Raw genomic sequence first — 5,311 nt, forward strand, 5'->3', positions numbered from 1 at the left:
GGACAGAGGATACCCTTGTCTGCCCTATTTAATGACACCCTACCCTGAACCTGAGTCTGGACCACAGACACGGTTTAACCTGGCTCACAGACGAACACGGGCCAAGGTGGAGAGAGCCATATAGTGGCTTGTGTTGTGCTTCACAATATTGCCCCTATAAAAGGAGAGAGCCACCCTCTTTGTATTAAGGAAGATGGCCCAGAGGAACACCTACAGATTTTAAAGGCCAACAAAGACGGAAGACTTTTGAGAGACAGGATCTGTCAAAATTACTTTTATAAATTTTTTTGCACTGGTCTGCCAGGCAGTTTATTTCTTTATTTCCTAAAAAACAATAAAAGTAAAATTCAATAAAATGTTTTTATTTTAATTGCTTTACACATACTACACACACACACACACACACACACACACACACACACACACACACACAAACATATTATTATATATATATATATATATATATATATATATATATATATATATATATATATATATATATATATATACATACACACACATACATATATATATACACACACACACACACACACACACACACACTCACTCACATAACACTTTTAACATGCAACAGATTAATATTCAGACAAGTTGTCACCTTAAGGCGATGCTCCAGTAATTCAATTTCAAGTGCTGCTTTTTTAATGAGGAGCCTTTTCTCTTCCATTTGAAGCTGTATAAGTCCATCTCCATGTCACTTTTTCTTATATGTTTTTGAAGATGGACCTTATACAGCTTCTTTGCTGGCAACTAGGAAGGTGAAAAAAATTTAATGAATAAGATTGTTTGGTCAGACAATAAAATTCAAATATGGACACCTGGACACAAATTCTTACCCTGCTTAGATTGTGTGCTGAGGTTGAAGGACCCTCATCTGTGGGCAAATCCCTAGGTATGTACTGTGAAAGGACAATGACAGTTTGTTACTCTAATACAAAAAGGGGCCATACATTATAATGGTATGCATCATACCTCAGTGGATCTACCAGCATTGTCCACTTCTGTCACAGCAGATGTGGTCTCTTCATTGTCATCTTCATCATCTTCATTCTACAGGAGAAATATTCAAGTATACATTATCTGACCAAAAAAAAAAATAATAATATCTAAAAGCAACTAAAGGTACCTGACAACAAATCACTTACAACTGTGACAGTGTTCTTTCCGGAGGGTCCAATAATACAATACGTCCATCAGTATCTATAAGAACACACAACCCATTAAATTCTCAATATTATCAAAGAAAATAATACATGAAAAGAGTAACATGTCAGACTAAGATCACAGTAGCCTATCCATCATATGCAGTTAAATAAAATAAGCCTACATAAAAATTAATCTTGTTCAAAAAGCCTTTAAGTGACAGAGAGAGTAATTTATTAGGACAAAAAATGAAAAAAATCATAGAGGTAAACTTACATTTCACCATTTTTTCACCATCACTTGTGGTGCATGGTGTGTGCGATGAACTGCCCCCTGGAATGGCAGCAACCACTGGTCGCCCTTTATTAAGGGACAGAGCCAGCTCCTCAGATGGGGTGAGGGGAGGTGGTGGTGGGCCCCCGCCAGTTAGACGGGCTTCAGTCTTCTTTCTATTAGCTACATGACAGAATGAATATACTAAATCCTGTTATAATAATAGTTCAGTAATTGTGTAATCAAATATTACCTTTTTGCAGAATGTTTTTGTGTTTTATTTTGACTTGGCTTAAAGTTCTTTTGGCTCCAGAAGGATTACACCTTATTAAATAAGAAATATACATTATTATTTTAAACTAAAGAAATAAATGGCAGGAAAAGTAAATGCTTTCATAGTGATATAACATATTCAAAAGGATGTATAAGTCATTCTTCATTATTTTGCATTATAATAAAACGGGAGCCAATACCAAATTTGTAATTTAATACACTCACGCATTTACTCTGTCCGTTATTTTTTGCCAAGCCAACTCTCTTGCTTTAGCCGATGCAGCTGTATTGCTTCTTTTTAATATTATTGGCTTAAACTCCTCATAAGCATGCATTAAAACCTCCAACTCCGCCTCTGTGAAATACGCAGCTATCTTGAAAATGTCTTTATATATGCACCGTGCACGCGCATTAACTCTGGGTAACCAGTTGGAGGTTGATTAAACTAACTCTTCTCAGGTGTTTTGGAACCGACATACTCATAGTATGCCTGTTTGGGGTAAATCAACCCAGAGGTTATGATTTATCAAATGGTAAGTTAACCAAGCTTTCTGGAATACCCCCCTGGAATCAAACTCTCAAACTCATCCTTGTGGGGACCCTGACATTAACCCACTAGGCTATCTATCTACAGTTGAAACCAGATATTTACATACACTTCAGAAAAAAACACAAAAACTTTTATATCTTTACTGTCATACATTAAATCAGAGTAAACCTTTTCTGTTTTAAATCAAATTTGCATTTTGCATTTGTTGAATGTCAGAATCGAGCGAGGGAGAATTTTTATGTATATTTATTATCACTTTCATCAAATTCAGAAGTATACATACACTAAGTTTATCGTGCCTTTAAACAAAAAAAAAAACTCCAGATGATTCCATTCTGAGCTTAAGAAGCCTCTGATAGGTTAATTGATTCAATTTGAGTTAATTGGTGGCACACCTGTGGATGCATATAAAGCCACACCTCAAATACAGAGCCTCTTTCTTTGACATCATGGGAAAATCAAGAGAAATCCACCAAGACATCAGAAAAAGAATTGTTGACCTCCACAAGCATGGCTCAGTCTTAGGTGCAATTTCCAGATGCCTGAAGGTCCCACGTTCATCCGTTCAGACGATAATACGCAAGTATAAAAAACATGGGAATGTACAACCATCATACCGCTCAGGAGGGAGACGGATTCTGAGTCCCAGAGAGGAACGTTTTTTTGTTTCGAAATGTGCAAATCAACCCCAGGACAACAGCAAAAGATCTTGTGAAGATGCTGGCTGGAACTGGTAAGACAGTGTCATTATCCACAGTAAAACGAATACTGTACCGCCATGAGCTGAAAGGTTACTCTGGGAGAAGAAAGACATTACCTCAAAACCACCATAAAAAAGCCAGACTACAGTTTGCAACTGCACATGAGGGAAAAAAATCTTAATTTTTGGAGACATGTCCTGTTTTCTGACGAAACAAAATTGATCTGTTCGGCCATAATGATAAACGGTATATTTGGAGGAAAAAGGGCGAAGCTTTGAAGCCTCAGAACACCATCCCAACTGTCAAGTATGGGGTTGGTAGTATAATGTTGTGGGGCTGCTTTGGTGCAGAAGGGTCTGGTGCACTTTACAAAATAGATGGCATTATGAGAAAAGGAAATTATTTGGATATATTAAAGCAACATCTGAAGACATCAGCTAGGAAGTTAAAGCTTGGGTGCAAATGGGTCTTCCAAATGGACAATGACCCCAAGCATACCTCCAAATTAGTTACAAAGTCGCTTAAGGACCACAAAGTCAAGGTATTGGCACAAAGGCTACTCCAACGGCACTGAAAAGGCGAGTGCGAGCAAGAAGGCCTACAAACCTGACCCAGTTACACCAGTTCTGTCAAGAGGAGTGGGCCAAAATTCCAGCAAACTATTGTAGAAAGCTTGTGAAAGGATACCCAAAAAGTTTGGCCCAAGTGAAACAGTTTCAGGGCAATTCCACCAAGTACTAAGGAGGTGTATGTATACTTCTGACTTTAATGAAAGTGATAATTAAATCTAATTCTAATTCTAATTCTAAATCTAATTCTAAATCAATCTATCTATCTATCTATCTATCTATCTATCTATCTATCTATCTATCTATCTATCTATCTATCTATCTATCTATCTATCTATCTATCTATCTATCTATCTATCTATCTATCTATCTATCTATCTATCTATCTATCTATCTATCTATCTAATATGATGTGAGCTCCAGTTAACAGCTAAAACAGGTAGAAGTAATAACTACTTTTTACTTAAGTACATGTCAGAACCAAAACTTCTTTACTTTCACTTTAGTAAAAATGTATAATCAGTACTTCAACTTTTACCCGAGTATTTTAAAACATGAGTATCTGTACTTCTACTTAAATAAAGGATGTGTGTATTTTTGCCACCTCTGGTTATGTCACACAACATAGCAAAGTCACACAGCCAGTTTGGATCTGACTTGTTCAGACAAATGTTTTCCTTTACTCTGCATGAAAAGAGCAATATCTTCCCTAAGCTCAAAAAAATCATTTGAGGACTTTGCTCCTACTCAGCCACCGTACTTCTGTATGGTACGGCACGTCGCCATGCTCCAAGCCCATCTCCTGCAAGAACATTTGAAACTGACGATGATTTAGGCCACAAGACCGAATTAAGTTCACTGTTTTCCTGACTGTGGTCACTATATCATTCATCCCCAGCACCCTTCCACACAAAGCTTCTTGATGGATAATGCAATGATACGTTATCAGAGGCGTGTGACAGTTACTTTTTTTGCAGTTTCTCCTTCATTAGTCCAACAAAGCCCGCTTTTCCTCCACACATTGCAGGTACACCGTTTGTAGTTAATCCCACCAACTTTTCCCATGGCAATGCATTTTTACTTACGGACTTCCCCACCGCATCAAAAATGTCCCATGCATGGCAGCTACATCCAACAGCTCCTCAGTGACAGAAAGATCTGACTTGACGCCTCTGATAAACGCTGTATCCATGTTGTCTGTGCTTTCATCAAGAGCTAATGAAAAAGCTATGTAGCTGCGTGTCTCTTCGGCCAGCTGTGTTGCCAGGTTTCCTGCTAGTTCCTTAACTCGGTCCACGATGGTGTTTCTTGATAAACTGACATTTTTAAAAGTCTGTATCTGGTCAGGACACACCTGCTCACAGACCTTCAGCATGCACTGCTTCAAAAATGCACCCTCTGAAAAAATATTTTGCAGCGCAGGCAATTTCTCCAGCCACAATAAAGCTAGTGTAAGAATTGTGCGTGGATACTTGTTAGATTTTTATCATGCCCAAACGAAACTTAATTCTTGGAGAGGTTTTCCATATGACCTGTTGTGCCCGTGGTGCCTTTCTGATATCAGGAAAGAAGAAATACACAGCACACAGAATGCAGCAAATGTTCTTCCTCTTCTGGTTTATTGCAGACACAGAACATATACAGTGAGGAAAATAAGTATTTGAACACCCTGCTTTTTTGCAAGTTCTCCCACTTAGAAATCATGGAGGGTTCTGAAATTGTCATCGTAGGTGCATGTCCACTGTGAGAGACATAATCTAAAAAAAAAATCCAGAAATCAC

At 37.9% G+C, this 5,311-nt stretch overlaps 2 long non-coding RNA genes across 2 annotated transcripts; both read right to left on the reverse strand.

Annotated features, from left to right (window-relative positions):
• Positions 1-259: 259 nt before the first annotated feature.
• Positions 260-682, reverse strand: LOC310730074. Its single transcript, XR_014534727.1, has 2 exons — positions 620-682; positions 260-324 (listed from the first exon to the last, which is right to left on the reverse strand). It is a non-coding gene; the product is annotated as an uncharacterized lncRNA (long non-coding RNA).
• Positions 683-731: 49 nt separating this feature from the next.
• On the reverse strand, positions 732-1,062 carry LOC310730469. Its single transcript, XR_014534849.1, has 3 exons — positions 994-1,062; positions 858-920; positions 732-771 (listed from the first exon to the last, which is right to left on the reverse strand). It is a non-coding gene; the product is annotated as an uncharacterized lncRNA (long non-coding RNA).
• Positions 1,063-5,311: the final 4,249 nt, after the last annotated feature.

Source organism: Silurus aristotelis (genome assembly GCF_946808225.1).
Source record: "Silurus aristotelis genome assembly, chromosome: 8".
Classification (NCBI taxonomy): domain Eukaryota; kingdom Metazoa; phylum Chordata; class Actinopteri; order Siluriformes; family Siluridae; genus Silurus; species Silurus aristotelis.